Source organism: Odontesthes bonariensis, chromosome 13 (genome assembly GCF_027942865.1).
Source record: "Odontesthes bonariensis isolate fOdoBon6 chromosome 13, fOdoBon6.hap1, whole genome shotgun sequence".
In the NCBI taxonomy this organism is placed as follows: Eukaryota; Metazoa; Chordata; class Actinopteri; order Atheriniformes; family Atherinopsidae; genus Odontesthes; species Odontesthes bonariensis.
Genome location: NC_134518.1, coordinates 552,313 through 573,578, shown reverse-complemented (window position 1 = coordinate 573,578; position 21,266 = coordinate 552,313). Strand labels below are relative to the sequence as shown.

The 21,266-nt window shown below is 44.3% G+C and overlaps 1 protein-coding gene across 1 annotated transcript in view; it reads left to right on the top strand.

Annotated features, from left to right (window-relative positions):
- LOC142397432 (GDNF family receptor alpha-4-like) overlaps positions 1–21,266 on the top strand; it is a 132,968-nt gene that overhangs the window by 16,094 nt on the left and 95,608 nt on the right. The window lies entirely within an intron of this gene.

Sequence of the window (21,266 nt, the reverse complement as noted above, 5' to 3'; positions counted from 1 at the left end):
GGAGATTAAACTTTCACCAAATGGAGACATTTTTAAATCCAGGTTAAAGACATTTCTTTTCTCATCTGTCTATGCATGAAATCTGCACGATATCTTTTAACTTATCTGGACTGTTGCTTGTTTTTAAATTCATTTAAATTATTTTATTTGTTTCTCTTTATATTCAGGCCCCAGCAGGTGAACAGTTCGGGCCACAGCAGGTGAACTGTTCGGGCCCCAGCAGGTGAACTGTTCGGGCCCCAGCAGGTGAAGTTTTCAGCAGGTGAACTGTTCGGGCCCCAGCAGGTGAAGTGTTCAGCAGGTGAACTGTTCGGGCCCCAGCAGGTGAAGTGTTCAGCAGGTGAACTGTTCAGCAGGTGAACTGTTCAGGCCACAGCAGGTGAACTGTTCAGCAGGTGAACTGTTCAGGCCCCAGCAGGTGAAGTTTTCAGCAGGTGAACTGTTCGGGCCCCAGCAGGTGAAGTTTTCAGCAGGTGAACTGTTCGGGCCCCAGCAGGTGAACTGTTCATCAGGTGAACTGTTCAGGCCCCAGCAGGTGAAGTGCTCGGGCCCCAGCAGGTGAACTGTTCAGGCCCCAGCAGGTGAACTGTTCAGCTACTGGGGCCACAGTCAGTGTTTTTGTCTGCTGTACATCTGCTTGATGTGGATTCTCTGCTCAGCTTGTTTGGACTTAATATTAATTAAAAATGAATGAAAATGAAATGCTATTGAATATGTCATAATCATCACAAGACAAGTACTGTGGAGTGCTGTTTTGATGCCTCAGCATTGGTACTTTGAATGAACTATTTCAGAAACCAAATGAATTTTCACAAATTTAAAAACTGACCTGATGAAAGTCCTCCAGAGTCGTCTCCCTTTCAAACTCGGGTCCTTTACCGAGAGCCCTATGTTGTGTTGATCTTCAGTGACAGATCATGACGTCTATGAAAATCAATGAGACCAGTTTAATGGACATCATAAAACTGCTTTTATGATAAATGTGAAAAAGGTATCGTAGGAAGGAAAAATGAGGCCAGATGAGGGAGTGGGGGGTTGAAGAGGATTAGAGATGTGTGAGGTGAATGAATTTGAGAAAATCTATCTTACTTCTTCTGTTAAATTGAGCAACTTACCTGGCCTCCATCCACCTGCTTCCATCTGATCTGGAAGAACTGTATGTGTGCATAAATGAGTTTATGTGTGTTGTTGTGTGTTCTTCTCAAAAGGAGTATTGTATCTAGGGTAGTTTGGAGCAGTGCCTCATACAAAGAGAGTCACGACACTCTTTGAACTAACCGACACACGATCACGTGGTTCATGTAGTCCTCAAAAAGTTCCAAACAGCTCAGCACTGTCAATCGGTTTGAACAGGTTCTGGCAGGACGGAGCACAAAAATGACTATTTTCCCCACAATTTTCGGTAAATATTGACCAATAATGTGCATTGATTACTACACTGACTGTATTTTGTCAAAGCATTATTTTTGGAAGCGGCAGAGATGCAACATTTATCACTTTTCAAATTTTAGATGGAAACGACACTGCAAACACATCATTGAATGCATTTACAGATTATATTTAGTGATGAAAAATAAATGTTCGTTTATGCAATACAGTGATTAATATAAGAGTGTCTACAGTGGATTATAATAAGGTTAAACACAAAAAGAAACCAAACACAGGAGTAGGGCTGGGCCATAAAACCACAGCTATCCAGGAATATCACCACCTCTGAGTCTGAGCCCGATGCCTCAGAGCAGAGAACAGCATGTTGAAGCTGAGGCTGGGCCAATAATCCACAGCTATCCAGGAAGAACTTTTCCTCCACATGAAACATGGTCCAGATACTTTTCCATAGATTACATTCCTCCATCTTTTGACAGACAATACCAACAGCCAATGACAACGAGAGCTGCGCCGCGCTGAACCAATCACGTGGCTGGAATAGAGCCATGCCAGCAGCTGGTCGTGGCGTGTTTGTGCTGCTGCAGCGTATAAAGAAAGGAAACCAGTGCTGCCTGAGAAGAAAGGACGGAGGACGCAGCCGAGGCGTCAGGGATGAGAATGTTGATGACATTGTTAAAAAGAAGGCCCCAAAGGTTCGGTGCTGTGGAGGTATTTTGGTTTTTTGAAGTCCGACATGAAACAGAGTAGTGTGCACTGCAAATGATGTCGAGCACATGTTCCGACACAGACGGGGAACACCACTAATCTGTTTCATCAGCTGAAGCAGCGCCACCCGTTTGAGCTCAGAGAATGCTAACTTTGTTTGATTAGTTGATGTTAGAGTGCGATGTCTGTCACTATAGACGATCTGTGGACGCACATGCGTCGTAGTTGTGTTCCCGGTCAATGTTTGATAAAGAGAGCGGCACCTCCTCACTGAAGCGAGTTCAGAGCAACATGTTTCCTGTGTTTCTGATACAAACAGCTGAGTGAGTTTACTGCGTGTGTGAGGGATGTGTTCATCAGCTGAGAGCCCCCCAACAGCAAGAGAGACCACCGCTGCTGGAGAGCAAACAGCTGACCCGTCAGATACAGGATTTTGATTTAAAATACCTGTTCTGTATTTATCTGAAACAGTTTGACAGAAAATAAATATTTAATAAAAAATTAACCTTCTGATATCATCAAATCTCAATTACGAGTAACAGGGAACATTTAAAATTTAATATATTTTTGTTTTATATCGTGATATATATTGATATCCACTGATATAAAAAAAATATTGTGATGTGACTTTTTCCCGTATCGCCCAGCTAACAACCATTTTAATGCTCTTTCTGTTGTTGTCTGCATGCTAACATTGGGATGCTTTAACTTATCCTCCTGAACAAGCCAGTGGTTCAGAGCTCTTCTCCAGCTTCCCTTCAGATCTACATCCTCCAACAGAGCCTGATGTTACTGTCTGTTCCCAGGACTTACTCCTGTTGTCCCAAACACTCCATCTGTAGAAGATGTCAGTCAGTCTGTCTGTTCTCTCTGGTGTCAGATGGAAAATGAGCTGAATAAATTATTTTAAAGAAGCTTTAAATGACTTGCAGGGAAATATGTGGCTGTAGATGCTTTGACTGATGAGCCGGGAGGAATTCTCTCATTTCTGTAGAATACATAATTATTCTATATTTTATTTTTTACTTTTCATGTGAACTGAATACATGCATCTGTAACCCTGTTTATTGTGCTTCAAGCCAGAAAACTTTCGTAAAATATTAATCTAAATAATAAAACTTTTTTCTGGTTAAAACCCTAACCCCAAACTTAACCCCAACCACACCCTAACCCAAACAAACAACTTTCAACCAAACATTTCATTACACAATTTCATTATGAGAAATGTGAAATAAATCTTAATAAAGAAGTACTTTTACTTCTATTTATACTGTTGGGTAGATTAATCTGCAACAATGTACTGTATTTGATCAAATGAAAGGGTTTGGATAGTGTAGAAATATGCTGAAGTCATAATGAGGGTTGATCCATGGCAGCATGGCAGCATGGCAGCATGGCAGCAGCTCCCTTTGACAGGAACCAACTGCTGACAACAACAATAGAGAATCAATTCATTATCACAGTTGCAAAGTCATGCTGAAAAAAAGTGGCATTGTTGTTTTGACGGAATTAACTCAGAATCAGAAGAAAATTAAATAAACTTATAAGAAGGGCAACTTTTTTTACATTCAGGCTGAAATTAATGAGCGGTTTTGATAAAATTAAAACATCTTGAATATTCTGGATAGTGCTGTAGGTGTTCACTGAACTGTCAGAGGAATCTAGCCGTCATGTCTTTCTGTTTCCCTCCAAGCAGCCAGACTTTCCTGTAATATTTTAAAGTGGTCTTGAGCAATAGTTCTTCAGGCTTTCTAAAGGTCTTTCAGTTTTGGACATTGGCTGCTTTTCCACTCATTTTCAGTCCAGTCCTTGTACCTTACCATTTTCAGAGGAATGTGTTTTTTCTTTGTTAAGCCCCTTAACTCTGACCTATGAATCATTCGAGCAGAAAAAAAGGCTCCTAACTCAAGGGATGAACCAGGGTTGTGTCTACACATAAAAAACCACAAAGAAAATTAAATATACTATATTACCAAAAGTATTCACTCACCCATTCAAATGATTAAATTCAGGTGTTCCAGTCACTTCCGTGGCCACAGGTGTATAAATTCAAGCACCTAGGCATGCAGACTGCTTTTACCAACATTTGTGAAAGAATGTTTCTCTCTCAGGAGCTAAGTGGATTCCAGCATGGTACCATGATAGGATGCCACCTGTGCAACAAGTCCAGTCGGGAAATTTCTTCGTTACTAAATATTCCACAGTCAGCTGTCAGTGGTGTTATAACAAAGTCGAAGCGGTTGGGAATAACAGCAACTCAGCCACGAAGTGGTCGGCCAGGTAAAATGACAGAGCGGGGTCAGAGGATGCTGAGGCGCATGGTGCTCAGAGGTCGCCAACTCAATCGCTACAAACCTCCAAACTTCATTTGGCCTTCAGATTAGCTCAAGAACAGCATAGAGAGCCATACATCACCAAGTGCAATGCAAAGCGTTGGATGCAGCGGTGTAAAGCACGCTGCCACTGGACTCTAGAGCAGTGGAGACGTGTTCTCTGGAGGGACCAATCAGGCTTCTCCATCTGGCAACCTGATGGAGGAGTCTGGGTTTGGCGGTTGCCAGGGGAACGGTACTTGTCTGACTGCATTGAGCCAGGTGTAAAGTTTGGTGGAGGGGGGATTATGGTGTGGGGTTGTTCTTCAGGAGCTGGGCTTGACACCTTAGTTCCAGTGAAAGGAACTCTGAATGCTTCAGCATACCAAGAGATTTTGGACCATTTCATGCTCCCAGCTCTGTGGAAACAGTTTGGGGACGGCCCCTTCCTGTTCCAACATGACTTGACATCAGTGCACAAAGCAAGGTCCATAAAGACATGGGTGAGCCAGTTACAGTTGGTAATGTAATTTTATTTGGTCATTATAATACATAACAAAATATAAACATCAATTGATTTCTTTGATTATGTAAATGACCAAAAGGGTCTAGGCTGAAGTAAAAATAAACTTATTGTGCCTAGCCCTATTACATACGTTATTTATAATTCCAAGAAAACAAGACTAGCAAACACAACTGCAGCCGATATTTTACAACTTAACAGAAAACATCTGAACATGACAGAAGATTTAAAGCAAAACAATGTCCATCAATCATACTACAGTTTTATAATTTTCAATTAATAATGATTTATACCTTTTTTTTAAATTTTCTACTGTTTTAGAACTTTTTAAGTTCTCATTTAGCTTATTCCACACTCTAACACCTTGAATAGAAATACAAAACCTTTTTTTATTAGTTCTAGTTTTAATCTTTTTGAATATACCTGTTCCTCTAAGTTTATACTGACTCTCTCGCTGCTCGAAGAGCTCCTGGACTGGTGATAGGAGCATGTGATTATACGCCTTGTACATCACTACGGCAGTGTTCAATTTAACAAGATCAGAAAATTTTAGTGCGTTTTGGTTAATAAAAAGAGGATTTGTTGGTGTTATATAATTAACTTTATTAACAATTCGGATGGCCTTCTTTTGAAGTAAGTAGATATTATTTATATTTGTTTTATAAGTGTTTCCCCATATTTCCCCACAGTAGTTTAAGTATGGAAGGAATAAAGTGTTATACAGAAGATAAAGTGATTTTTGATTTAATAAAGTTTTCATCTTGTTCATTATGGCTATAGTTTTAGCTAATTTGTTTTGACACACACTAATTTATTTTTTCCAATTTAATTTTTCATCAATATAAATACCCAGAAATTTGTAATCAGTTACTCTTTCAAGTTCTAAATTGTTTATTTTAATTTCAATTTGATTCTGAACTTTCCGGTTACCAAAGATAATATATTTTGTTTTGTTCAAATTAAGTGAAAGTGTGTTGCTATCAAACCATGAGTTTATTTTTGTTAGCCCTTTTTCTACACTTGTTTGTAGCTGTTGTGGGTCTTTACCTGAACAATAGAGACTGGTATCATCTGCGAATAGAACACAGCCGAGTTCTTTCACTGTCTCACCAACATCATTAATGTACATAATAAATAATTTGGGCCCCAAGACAGAGCCTTGTGGAACACCATATGTGGAGACCTTACTCTCAGAGTTTATATTGTGCACCTGCACATACTGCTGTCTGTCCTCCAGGTAACTTTTCAACCACGCTAATGCTGTTCCTCTGACACCATATTTTTCCATTTTCTGCAAAAGCAGTCCATGGTCAATGGTGTCGAAGGCTTTACTGAGATCTAAAAACACACCAGCTGTACATTGTTTCTTATCTATTGCTGTAGATATGTTTTCTACAAATTCCATGAAAGCCATCGAGGTAGACCTTTTTGACCTGAAGCCATATTGATGGTCGCTGAGCAGATTGTATTTATCAACAAAAGTATCTAGTCTGTTTACAAAAAGCTTTTCTACAATTTTGGATAATTGGGGCAGAAGAGATATGGGTCTATAATTTGTAAATTGATGCCTATCACCGCTTTTAAAAACTGGAATTACCTTTGCTATTTTCATCTTTCTTGGAAAAATGCCTGTTAAAAAAGATTGATTACTGATATATGACAGCGGTGTTGCAATATAATTAATGATGTTCTTCAGCAGTTGCATGTCAATGTGAAAACAGTCCTTTGATATTTTATATCGATATACTTTATTTTTCTTTTTACAGGCTTTGACTATGCCATTTGTAAGCCATGGCCTATTTAATTTAGTTTTTGTTTTAGTTATACATTTGAAAGGACAGTGTTTGTCATGAAGTGTGATCAATGTAGACAAAAATGAATCAAAAGCCTGATCAGGATCAACAGAGGCATAAACCTCCTCCCACGTCAGGGAATTTAAGTCTTCATTTAAGGAGGCAATAGCTTCAAGTGTTCTAATTCTAATCATTTGATATTGTTTTATTTTTGCTTTCATTGGTTTGACAGTTTGAATAAGTTGATGGAAAATGCTAAACACGGGAAAATGATCACTTATGTCATTTATAACTCCTGATGTGATTTGACTTCCTAGTTGATTTGTGAATATATTGTCGATCAATGTTGTTGTGTCTGTTGTGATTCTTGTTGGTTTAAGTATCAGTGGAAATAGACTATTGCTAAACATGGCTGTGGTAAATTCTGTGGTCTTAACATTTTGTTGTGGGTTCAGAAGGTTGATATTGAAATCTCCACATACAATATGGACCTTTCTTGAACTTCTAAACAAGGTATCTATCAATTGGTTGAATTGATCCAGACCTGATCCCGGTGGTCTGTATACACAAGTAACTATTATGTGTTTTTATTTCGACTGTCAGGCACTAAAGCACTCCATCGACAGCTATAGTTTTACTAGGCATCTCTTTACATTTGAATTTTGAGTCCACATACAGTGCAACTCCCCCACCTTTTTTACCAGGCCTACTTAATGTAAACAGTGTATAGCCCTCTATTTCTACATCACTGCCCTTTACTGTATCAAGCCAGGTCTCAGATACAGCAATAACACTGAACTTTTTAAACTGTTTTAAATACTCTTTGATGTTATTGTAATTTTTATACAGACTCCTGCTATTGAAATGAACCACAGTAAAAACTCCTTCCATATTGATACGTTTAAATTCATCATCTGTAAAATATTTACAATCATTACTTATGTTATTGTTGTAAAATTGAATATCAGGATCTATACTATTTCCAAACTCATTTGCTGTATCTCCTATATTTAAATTTGTGTCCACATAATTCACATATAGTTCATTTATATTATCATTCATCGTATGATGAGTCCCTCGGGGACTCTTGTGGGGGGTGCTCCGGGAGTATGGAGTGCCGGACTCCTTGATATGGGCTGTTCGGTCCCTGTATGACCGGTGTCAGAGTTTGGTCCGCATTGCCGGCAGTAAGTCGGACATGTTTCCTGTGAGGGTTGGACTCCGTCAGGGCTGCCCTCTGTCACCGATTCTGTTCATAATTTTTATGGACAGAATTTCAAGGCGCAGCCAGGGCGTTGAGGGGGTCCGGTTTGGCGACCTCAGAATCGGGTCTCTGCTTTTTGCGGACGATGCGGTTCTGTTGGCATCGTCAGGCCGTGACCTTCAGCTCTCACTGGAGCGGTTCGCAGCCGAGTGTGAAGCGGCTGGGATGACCATCAGCACCTCCAAATCCGAGACCATGGTCCTCAGCCGGAAAAGGGTGGAATGCCCTCTCCGGGTCGGGAATGAGATCCTTCCCCAAGTGGAGGAGTTCAAGTATCTCGGGGTCTTGTTCACGAGTGAGGGACGAATGGAGCAGGAGATTGACAGACGGATCGGTGCGGCGTCTGCAGTGATGCGGGCTCTGCACCGGCCCGTAGTGGTTAAGAAGGAGCTGAGCCAGAAGGCCAAGCTCTCGATTTACCGGTCAGTCTATGTTCCTACCCTCACCTATGGTCACGAGCTGTGGGTAGTGACCGAAAGAACGAGATTGCGAATACAAGCGGCCGAAATGAGTTTCCTCCGCAGGGTGTCTGGGCTCTCCTTTAGAGATAGGGTGAGAAGCTCAGTCATCTGGGAGGGGCTCGGAGTAGAGCCGCTGCTCCTCCGCATCCAGAGGAGTCAGATGAGGTGGCTCGAGCATCTGGTGAGAATGCCTCCTGGACGCCTCCCTGGTGAGGTGTTCCGGGCCCGTCCCACTGGGAGGAGGCCCCGGGGAAGACCCAGGACACGTTGGAGAGACTATGTTTCTCGGCTGGCCTGGGAACGCCTCAGGGTCCCCCCAGAAGAGCTGGAGGAAGTGGCCGGGGACAGGGACGTCTGGGTCTCTCTGCTCAAGCTGCTGCCCCCGCGACCCGACCCCCGGAGAAGCGGAAGATAATGGATGGATGGATGGATGGAAGTTTCTTCCAATATACTCAGAAAATCATTTTCATTTACAGCCATCTATGTGGTGTTACTTTTACAGCCATAACAATCATACATACATAAACACACGCTCTTTCTTGCATACAAGGAGTCCATTAGTCCAAAACATCCCACTGTTAGTAAGTCCCACATCCAAATTCTCCCTTCCTTATGCTGTCCCAAGTCCAACAATAATGTAACCGTCTTGTCCATGACAACAATTTGTCCACGACACTGTCCGTTAGTGTTTATAATCCATAACAAAATAATAGTAATACCCATGTTGTCTTTAGTCAAGGTTCCCAGAATAGTTTTCTTCAAGAATGAAAAACCAGTTATGTCCCAATCCAGAAGAGTCTTGACACTTAGACTCATTCTTCCCACCTTATTTCCACATATAATCCATTTACAGTCCATTTTGTTTACTTTGCCAGACTCAAACTTAATCTCTCCTTTCACGAAGGCACTCAAAATAAATACTAAGTTTAACATCTTCATCATCTGTACTGTTCAGGGTCTTGTCGTTCCCTTACCAGTATGACTTTGGACTGCTCCGGGGTGGACCCGATCAGCTGTATGAACACCTTGCAGTTTCGTGTCCATGTTGATTTGATCTTGTTATTTTTCTTCAAGATTTGGGCTTCTCGTGCAACTTCATAAGTTTTCTTAGTTAAGTGCTCATTCAAGTAAACTTCAGATCCTCTCAGTTTCTTGCCTTGCCGTAGTAACTCGACTTTGTGTTTCCTGCTCATAAGGCGCAGGATGATTGCAGGTTTTGCTTCATCTCTGCGCGGAAGCGTGTGGCAAGCTGAGATATTGTTTGCATCCAGGTGAATGTCCTTGCCTTTCAAAAACTGCAAAACTTGCCCCTCCAGCGTCAGTAGATCACCTGGCTCCGCGTCCTCGCCAACATTTCTTCCCATACTGCTCTGGCGTAGGAGCGGGGTTTGATGTTTAGCCCGGTGATTATTACATCCTCTTTCCTTGAGTACTGTTCCAAGTCCTCTATCCTTCTTTCCAGGTCCAGGATTGTTTTGTCCTTTTCTCTGATTATGTGTTTCAATTCCTTTACCTCGACTATGAGGTCTGTCAGCTTCGTGAGCTGTTCGGTGACTCTGGCCATTTCCGCTGTCATCGAGTTGAGCGACTTACGAATTTCTTCGATGTCATTCTCCATCTGTAAACTCTTTTTCGGGGGCATCGCCAACCTTGCTTTGTTAAATCAGTCGTTTGCCTCAGTTTGATTTAGCAGAGTTTTCTTAGTTTTTACCGTTCGGGTTTACCGGCCTGGATTTATCCTCCTTCCAACTTTGATGTCTGGCGGCGGCAGCGTTGTAGCTAGCCACACCATTTGCACAGGTTACATTGCTAGGCTAGTTGGGTGTGGAAGAACCTTACTGGCCTGCACAGAGTCCTGACCTCAACCCGATAGAACACCTTTGGGATGAATTAGAGCAGAGACTGAGAGCAAGGCCTTCTGTTCAAAATCAGTGTCTGACCTCACAAATGCGCTTGTGGAAGAATGGTCAAAAATTCCCATAAACATACTCCTAAATCCTATTAAATCCTATGGATTAAGAATGTGATGTCACTTCAGTTCATGTGCGTGTAAAGGCAGATGAGCAAATACTTTTGGCAATATAGATAAAGAAATGTATCAAGCAAACACAATTCAGATTATTTTAAATCATTATTTTATCTTAGTTTTATTGTTCAATGTTGAGGGTAGAACAAGAGAAAAGTTTATAGTCTAATTTTACATCTCACTATATTTTTGGTTGTGCACAAAATTTTAAATATATACTAATAATATCCACATTCATCCTGCCGTCTCTGAGACATTGTCTGTAAGGATGTATAACTCAAACTAAATTAACCATATCCATATCAGCCTTGCAGATCAAAAGCTAAACATGTTTTCTAGTTGAGATAGTTCACTACCAGGAATTAGAATCAGGCATACTGATACATTTCATCCATCCATTATCTTCCGCTTGTCTGGGGATCGGGTCGCGGGGGCAGCAGCTTAAGCAGAGAAGCCCAGACGTCCCTATCCCCGGCCACTTCCTCCAGCTCTTCTGGGGGGACCCCGAGGCGTTCTCTCCAACGTGTCCTGGGTCTTCCCCGGGGCCTCTTCCCAGTGGGACGGGCCCGGAACACCTCACCAGGGAGGCGTCCAGGAGGCATCCTAACCAGATGCCTGAGGCACCTCATCTGACTCCTCTCGATGCGGAGGAGCAGCGGTTCTACTCTGAGCCCCTCCCGGATGACCGAGCTTCTCACCCTATCTCTAAGGGAGAGCCCAGACACCCTGCGGAGGAAACTCATTTCGGCCGCTTGTATTCGCAATCTCGTTCTTTCGGTCACTACCCACAGCTCGTGACCATAGGTGAGGATAGGAACATAGATTGACCGGTAAATCGAGAGCTTCGCCTTTTGGCTTAGCTCCTTCTTCACCACGGCGGGCCGGTGCAGAGCCCGCATCACTGCAGACGCCGCACCAATCCGTCTGTCAATCTCCTGTTCCCTTCGTCCCTCACTTGTGAACAAGACCCTGAGATACTTGAACTCCTCCACTTAGGGAAGGATCTCATTCCCGGCCCGGAGAGGGCATTCCACCCTTTTCCGGCCAAGGACCATGGTCTCAGATTTGGAGGTGCTGATTCTCATCCCAGCCGCTTCACACTCGGCTGCAAACCGCTCCAGTGAGAGCTGAAGGTCACGGCCCGACGACGCCAACAGAACCGCATCGTCCGCAAAAAGCAGAGACCCGATTCTGAGGTCGCCAAAACGGACCCCCTCAACGCCCTGGCTGCGCCTAAAAATTCTGTCCATAAAAATTATGAACAAAATCGGTGACAAAGGGCAGCCCTGACGGAGTCCAACCTTCACAGGAAACATGTCCGACTTACTGCCGGCAATGCGGACCAAACTCTGACACCGGTCATACAGAGACCGAACAGCCCGTATCAAGGACATGTAGACCGGTTGGGCAAACTCCCATGCACCCTCCAAGATCCTGCCGAGGGTATAGAGCTGGTCCACTGTTCCACGGCCAGGACGAAAACCACACTGCACCTCCTGAATCCGAGATTCGACTATCCGGCGGATCCTCCTCTCCAGTACCACTGAATAGACCTTGCCAGGGAGGCTGAGGAGTGTGATCCCCCTATAGTTGGAACACACCCTCCGGTCCCCCTTTTTAAACAGGGGGACCACCACCCCGATCTGCCAGTCCAGAGGCACTGCCCCCGATGTCCACGCGATGCTGCAGAGGCGTGTCAACCAAGACAGCCCCACAACATCCAGAGCCTTGAGGAACTCAGGACGGACCTCATCCACCCCCGGGGCCTTGCCACCGAGGAGTTTTTTAGCCACCTCGGCAACCTCAGCCCCAGAAATGGGAGGCCCCACGTCCAAGCTCCCCAACTCTGCTTCCTCATCGGAAGGCGTGTCGGTAGGATTGAGGAGGCCCTCGAAGTATTCCCCCCACCGACTCACGACGTCCCTAGTTGAGGTCAGCAGAGCCCCGCCCTCACCATACACGGTGTTGACGGTGCACCGCTTCCCCCCCCTGAGCCGCCAGATGGTGGACCAGAAACTCCTCGAGGCCGTCCAGAAATCATTCTCCATGGCCTCCCCGAACTCCTCCCAAGCCCGAGTTTTTGCCTCGGCAACCGCCGAGGCTGCGTTCCTCTTGGCCTGTCGGTACCCATCAGCTGCTTCCAGATTCCCACTGGCCAAAAAGGCCCGATAGGACTCCTTCTTCAGCTTGACGGCTTCCCTCACCACTGGTGTCCACCAGCGGGTTCGGGGGTTGCCGCCACGACAGAAACCGACCACCTTAAGGCCACAGCTCCGGTCGGCCGCCTCAACAATGGAGGCATGGAACATGGCCCATTCGGGCTCAATGTCCCCCACCTCCCCCGGGACATGGTTGAAGCTCTGCCGGAGGTGGGAGTTGAAACTCCTTCTTACAGGGGATTCCGCCAGCCGTTCCCAACAGACCCTCACAATATGTTTGGGCCTGCCAGGTCTGACCGGCTTCCTCCCCCACCAGCGGAGCCAACTCACCACCAGGTGGTGATCAGTTGACAGCTCCGCCCCTCTCTTCACCCGAATGTCCAGGACATACGGCCGCAAGTCCGACGATACGACCACAAAGTCAATCATCGAGCTGCGGCCTGGTGCCAAGTACACATATGGACACCCTTATGGCTGAACATGGTGTTCGTTATGGACTGTCCGTGACGAGCACAGAAGTCACATAACAGAACACCACTCTGATTCAGATCGGGGGGGCTGTTCCTCCCAATCACGGCCCTCCAGGTCTCACTGTCATTGCCCACGTGAGCATTGAAGTCCCCCAGCAAGACGAGGCAGTCTCCTGCAGAAGCACTCTCCAGTGCCTCCTCCAGGGACTCCAAAAAGGGTGGGTACTCTGAACTGCTGTTCGGTTCATAAGCACAAACAACAGTCAGGACCCATCCCCCCACCCTAAGGCGGAGGGAGGCTACCGTCTCGTCTACCGGGGTAAACCCCAATGTACAGGCGCACAGCTGGGGGGCAATAAGTATGCCCACACCTGCTCTAAGCCTCTCACCGCGGGCAACTTCAGAGTGGAAGAGAGTCCAACCCCTCTCGAGGAGGCTGGTTCCGGAGCCCAAGCCATGCGTCGAGGTGAGTCCGACTATATCTAGCCAGAACCGCTCAGCCTGAGAGGTGACGTTCCACGTCCCAAGAGCCAGCTTCAGTAGCCGAGGATCAGACCGCCAAGGTCTCCGCCTTCGGCTGCCGCCCAGCTCACACGGCACCCGACCCCCTTGGCCCCTCCCACGGGTGGTGAGCCCGTCAGAAGGGGGACCCGTGTAATTTCTTCGGGCTGTGCCCGACCGAGCCCTACGGGCACAGACCTGGCCACCAGGCACTCACCGGTGGGCCCCATCCCTGGGCCTGGCTCCAGGGGGAGGCCCCGGTAACCCGCGTCCGGGCAAGGGCACACGGTGTCCATTTTTCTTAACCATCATATGGGGTTCTTGTGAGCTGTTCTTTGTCTGGTCCCTCATCTAGGATCTGTTTGCCACGGGTGACCCTACAAGGGGGGGGGGGGGGGGGGGGGGGGGGGGGGGGCACTGTAACACCATTCAAAGGATATCTGTTGGAACAGGGAAACACGAGTTAATGACCTTCCGTGTAGATTTACACAGTCATTTGCACTCGATGTGAAAGTACACCACTCACACAGTAATTAGAAGGTAAATCAAGTAAATTAATTCACGTTGGGCAAAATATTTCGATTGGCGACGCTGGCGACGCTAGCATGTATGTATTACGCGCAACCAAGCAGTGGTCAGTGCTGTGAGATTCGGACAATGCCTGGGTCGCCAGGAAAACGCTCCCACACACTTATTTATGTCTCGGGAATACGGGGATACACTTAATTTGGCCTGGGGGTGGCATATCCCTTTAAGACATGCTTGTAGTCTGACCAACCTATTGGGTTCATCTGGTTTCATAGATAAGTACAACTGGGTATCATCAGCATAGCAATGGAAATTTATGCCATGCTGTCTAATAATGTTACCTAATGGAAGCATGTATAAAGTGAAAAGAATTGGTCCAAGCACAGAACCCTGGGGAACTCCATGACTTACTCTGGTGTGTGAGGAAGATTCTTCATTTACAAGAAAAAACTGAAATCTATCAGATAAATATGACTTAAACCAGCCTAATGCAGTTCCTTTAATCCCAATAACATGTTCAAGTCTCTTTAATAAGATACTGTGATTGACCGTATCAAATGCAGCTCTGAGATCCAACAGGACAAGCACAGACACAAGTCTGCTATCAGAGGCTAAGAGGAGATCATTGGTAACTTTCAGCAGTGCAGTTTCTGTGCTATGATGCACTCTGAATCCTGACTGAAACTCTTCAAACAGATTATTTCTGTGTAAATGATCACAAAGCTGAGCTGCAACTATTTTTTCAAGAACTTTGGACATAAAAGGGAGCTTGGATATAGGTCTATAATGAGCTAACACTTCTGAGTCAAGAGTAGGTTTTTTAAGTAAAGGTTTAATTGCAGCAACCTTAAAAGGCTGAGGTACATATCCTGTCAACAAAGACAGATTGAACAAATCCAATATGGAAGTGTCAATTAATGGGAAAACCTCCTTGAACAGTCTGGTTGGGATTGGGTCTAAAACACAAGTTGATGGTTTAGAAGAGACTATTGCTGTCGTTAGTTCAGAGAGATCAACTGGACAGAAGTCGTCTAAATACAAATCAGGTTCTAAAGATACTTCTAAAGCTGCTGTACTTGATGGTACATCACTGATAATAGTGGGAAGGACTCTATCAATCTTCTCTCTGATAGAAACAATTTTATTGATAAAGAAGCTCATGAAATCATCACTGCTGAGAGTAAAAGGAATAACTGGCTCAGCAGAGCTCGGACTCTTAGTCAGACTGGCTACAGTGCTGAAAAGAAACCTGGGATTGTTCTTATTCTCTTCTATCAATGATGAATAATAAGCAGTTCTAGCTTTACGAAGGGCTTTCTTATACGTTATAAAACTATCTTTCCAGACTAACTGAGACTCTTCTAAATTAGAGGAACACCACTGTCTCTCCAGCTTTCTTGCAGTCTGCTTTAAAGCACGCAGCTGTGAATTATACCAAGAAGCCAACCTCTTCTGGCTGATTACCTTCCTTTTCAGAGGGGCAAGTCGTCCTCTGTCATATCTGCACATGGCAGTGAAGAAAAGGATGATGGAATTAATTCTTTAAATCTGGTTACAGCATCCTCTGATAGACACCTTCTATATGTACATTTCTTCTCAGAAACTGTATAGTCAAGTAATGTAAACTCAAAGGTTATCAGAAAATGGTCAGATAAGACAGAGTTATGAGGGAACACTGTTAACTGTTCACTCTCAATGCCATAAGTCAGCACAAGATCAAGGGGGTGATTAAGGCAGTGAGTCGGTCTGTGAACACTCTGAGAAAATCCAATAGAGTCTAATATATAATTAAAGTTCATATTTAGGCTGTCATTCTCAACATCTACATGAATATTAAAGTCACCCACTACAATGACTTTATCTGCACTAAGCACTAACTGGGATAAAAACTCTGAGAATTCAGACAGAAACTCAGAATAAGGGCCAGGTGGACGATACACAACAACAAACACAAGAGGTTTCTGGGATTTCCACTTTGCGTGGGAAAAACTGAGAATCAGAGATTCAAAAGAGCTCAAAATAATCTTGGGTCTGGGACTGATTAGTAACCCTGATCTGAAAATAGCTGCCACTCCTCCTCCTCTGCCTGTGGTTCCAGGAACGTGAACATTTAAACAGTCAGAGGGAGTTGCTTCATTAATGCTAACATGATGCTAACATGATGCTAACATGATGCTAACATGATCCTCCTGCTGCACCCAGGTTTCTGTAAGACAAAATATATCAATATGATGATCACAAATCAACTCATTCACTAACATAACATAGGATGCGCCGCTGAGGGAGGCAGCACGTTGGAGTAGCTCTGTACCTCACATTGAGATTTTTCTTTTTTCTAAATTTCATTCCTGTTTTTTCTTGGAAGAAATCGCATTTTTTGGACAACTGTTCCTTCCTGCCTTGGATGCTGTGCAGCTGGATTGATTTTTCCCAATACTTTTGTATATTTTGCTCTTTTGTTATGATGCATAACCATAGCAACAGGGTGGTTTACAACAGGGAGCAGCTGATTAACATTGGAAAAGCAGAAATAATTCGACAAGTGAAGCCAGAAATCCCACTGGAATTGAAAAGGAGGCGCCGTGGATGCAGAGCAGGTGGAAACAGGAGAGAGAGAAAGAAGAAGTTCAAACCATCTCTCCCATCCATCATCATGGGCAATGTAAGATCGTTAGCTAACAACTTGGATGAACTTCTAGCCTTGACAAGGACTCAGCAAGAATATCGGGAATGTAGCATTATGTGTTTTACTGAGACATGGCTGCAGGATCATATCCCCGTCTCCAGCGTCTCTCTGCCGGGCTTCCTGACTGTACGAGCAGATCGAAATTAAAAGAGTAGCAGGAAAAGGCAAGGGGGTGGATTGGCAGTGCTTGTCAACAACAGATGGTGTCACCCAGGACATGTTACTGTGAAGAGTCGTCTCTGCAGTCCTGACATTGAACTATTGGCAGTACGTTTTCGTCCATATTATTTGCCAAGAGAATTCACCAGTGTTGTTTTGGTGGCTGTTTACATTCCACCTTCATCTGTTGCCGACACTGCATGTGATGTCATCAGTTCCGTTGTTGCTAAGATACAGACACAACACCCCAATTCTTTTGTGGCAATATCTGGTGATTTTAATCATGCCTCAGTCTCTGCTACACTGCCAACTTTTCAACAGTTTGTCAGCTGCTCTACCAGAGAAAACAAGACATTGGATTTGTTTTACACAAATGTCAAGGATTCATACATTTCCAAATCAAGACCTCCCCTGGGTAAATCAGATCACAACCTTGTTTTTCTCTGTTCAGCATATAAACCCCTTGTCCAGAGACTACCTGTCAAAAAAAGGACTGTTAGAAAGTGGTCACAGGAAGCTGAAGAAGCCTTTCAGGGTTGTTTTGATGCAACCAATTGGATTTCTCTTTGTACATGGAGAGGACATTAATGCCATGACTGAGTGTGTGACTGACTATATAAACTTCTGTGTGGACAACACCATCCCCACCAGAACAGTGAGATGCTTCCCTAATAACAAACCCTGGATCACCAGTGAGCTAAAGGAACTATTGAACAAGAAAAAAAGAGCCTTTAGGGAGCGAGACAGGGAGTTACTGAGGAGTATACAGAAGCAGCTCAAAGTCAAGATCAGAGAGAGCAAGGAGGTGTATAGAAAGAAGCTTGAGAGTAACCTGCAGAGGAACAATATCAGAGATGTGTGGTCAGGAATGAAGAAGATCACAGGCCTCAAGCAGAGGGAGGATCGGATGGATGGAAGTCTGGACAGAGCAAATGAGCTGAACACATTCTTCAACAGGTTCAGTTCAGGAACAAGCTCACTATCCTCCCATCCTGTTCCCAGCCAAAGAGACATCCCATCCTCCTCTGACCCACAGCTTTCCTGTAAAATCTCCACCTCCACCTCAGTCATGGATTCTTCTGCTTCCACTAGTTTGTCTTCAACCAAATCAGGAGATGCTGCTGTCCCCTTTGCCTCCCCCTCCCACTTTTCTGTTTCTAGAAGTCAGGTGAAGAGGCAGTTGGAGAGACTGAACCGGAACAAGGCTGCAGGTCCAGATCTGTGGGATTCTGCAACACATTTTCAACCTTAGCTTGACCCAAGAGAAGGTACCACTGTTGTGGAAGACATCTTGTCTGGTTCCAGTACCAAAGAAAACTCACCCTTCAGTCATCAATGACTACAGATCTGTTGCCCTGACATCCCACATCATGAAGGTCCTGGAGAGACTCCTGTTGACCCACCTGTGTAACCAAACCAGCACATATCAGGACCCCCTGCAGTTTGCTTATCGCCATGGAGTTGGAGTTGAAGACACTATCATACACCTGCTTCAACAAACCCACTGTCATCTGGACAAAGCAGGTAGCACTGTGAGGATCATGTTCTTTGATTTCTCCAGTGCATTTAACACAATCCAGCCTGATCTGCTTAGTCTGAAACTCCAGAAGACTCAGGTGGAGGCCTCAACAATCACCTGGATTAATGACTACCTGACAAACAGACCACAGTTTGTCAGACTGAAGAATTGTGTGTCTAACCAGGTGATCAGCAGCACAGGAGCACCACAGGGGACTGTACTCTCACCATTCCTTTTTACTCTGTACACTTCAGACTTCCAGTACAAGTCAGACTCCTGTCATCTACAGAAATATTCAGATGACTCTGCAGTTGTCGGGTGTATCAGAGATGGACAAGAAGCTGAGTACAGAGAGCTGGTGGACCGCTTTGTGGCATGGTGTGGGAACAATCATCTCATCTTGAATGTTAACAAAACAAAGGAGATGATTGTAGATTTCAGGAGAAACAGGGTCAGATCAAACCCTGTTTCCATCATGGGAGAAGAAGTGGAGGTGGTTGAGGAATATAAATACCTTGGTGTTCATGTGGACAACAGACTGGACTGGAGACACAACAGTGAAGCCATCTACAAGAAAGGACAGAGCAGACTGTACTTCTTGAGGAAGCTAAGGTCCTTCAAGGTTTGCAGCAAGATGTTGCAGATCTTCTACAAGTCTGTTGTTGAGAGCGTCATTTCCTCTGGCGTCATCTGTTGGGGCAGCAGCATCAGAACCAGGGACCTAAAAAGACTCAACAACCTGATAAGGAAGGCTGGTTCTGTTCTGGGAACGACTGTGGAACCTCTGGAGACAATAATGCAAAGAAGGATTTTGCATAAAATCAAGAGAATTATGGACAACCCTGAACATCCTCTCCATGAGACTGTTATCGGAAAACAGAGTCTCTTCAGTCAAAGGCTTCTTCAGTTTGGATGCAAAACGGACCGCTACAGGAAATATTTCCTGCCCACAGCCATCAGCATCTATAATAACTCCTTGATTTAATTGAGCTACATCAACATTTAATTTCCCTCTGGGATAAAAATAAAGTATTTTTGAATTGAATTTGAACAGAGACTTCGAAAGGAGAGATCTGATATTCAGCAAACTACATTTAATAGTTTGATGTTTTTGTTCAGCTAAAGTTTGTAGGACGACATGCGGCTAAACATGTCATCACTGGTCAGATTTGGCAGGGGTCCAGAGAAAACTACGGAGTCCCACATTGTTTTGGCAAAATTACACACAGATGCAACATTAATGTTAGTGACCTCTGATTGGCGTAACCGGGTGTCATTAACGGCGATGTGAATAACTATTTTACCGTATTTACGTTTATCCTTAGCCAGCAGTTTTAAATAGGATTCTATGTCGCCCGCTCTGGCCCCTGGAATGCATTTGACTATGGCCGCTGGTGTCTCTAATGCCACGTTTCTGACTATAGAGCTGCCAGTTACCAGGGTTTTGTCCTCAGCGGGTGTGTCGCTGAGTGGGGAAAATCTGTTTGAAGGATGGACAGGTCGATGGTGAACAACGGGCTTGACTTTAGAGCTATGCCTCTTCCTGACAGTCACCCAGCCACCTTGTAATCCCGGCTGCTCAGGTTCTGCTAGGGGGAGGCTAATTGAGCTAGCTATTCTAGGTGGCTCCACACTGGCTAAAGGGACCTGGCTCGCTATCGGTTGATTTTCAACAGTGCAGAGCTGAGCTTCCAATTCAGATAACCTCGCCTCCAAAACTACAAAAAGACTACATTTGTTACAAGTACCATTATCGCTAAAGGAGGCAGAGGAGTAACTAAACATCTGACACACGGAGCAGGTGAAAGGAGGAGATGGAAGGAGAGAACTGGTAGCCATGCTAAGCTAGAGAACCAGACACACCGCTAAAAAGTGAGAATAAAGATTAAAGATCTGTAGGAGTGTGTTAGAACAGAACGGTAAGCTATAGAGTTAACTATGCAAAATTGTGTTAGTTATAGATAGAAATAAAGTGATTATCAGTAGTTCAAGCGGAGCAAGAAAATCCACAGTACACAAGCAAGGTAACAGGAAGTGATGCAATACGTCTTACCGCAAAGCAAAGCGTCACCAAAATCAGATATTTTGTCTTGGTGATTTTCAAAATCACAGATATAAAGTCAGAGCTGCTGATTCCTGACTCGGTTCAGAACATTATTGTGGATATGACTCATTTTGAGGGGAGACGTGTTTTTGGTGACCAGTGGAAAGAGATAGACATCATGCATCTGCATGCCTACTTTGGCATCCTCATCCTTGCTGGTGTCTACAGGTCAAGAGGGGAGTCGACTGAAAGTCTGTGGGATGCTGAGACAGGGAGAGCAAATTTTAGAGTCACAATGTCTCTGAAAAGCTTCCATGTATTCTCCAAGATAAGCATGATTTATGACACCCAAGTATTGAGTATAGTGGATTTTTAACATCAATTATAACCTTATGACAAAAGGAGTAGTCACACTTTCATTGCTAATTGTTTTCTAGTAGAGACTGATTGTATTCATTAAACATATATATTATTTCAGTTGTTTGAAATTGAGATAAAGACAATATATGTTTATGGTTGATGAAAAAATGTTTTATGTTAGAATTGTTTTTAAAGCCCTAAATATGTCCTGGGTCAAATTGACCCAAGGGACACCAGAGGTCCCAAAAGTGAAGACCATACAAGGGTTAAACTCAGTTTGAGACATGAGTCAGTGGTCCCTGAAGGTACCACTGCTCTCTGTGGTGAAAGCTCGGGCTGATCTCAGGTCAGCTGTGGCTTTCTCTTA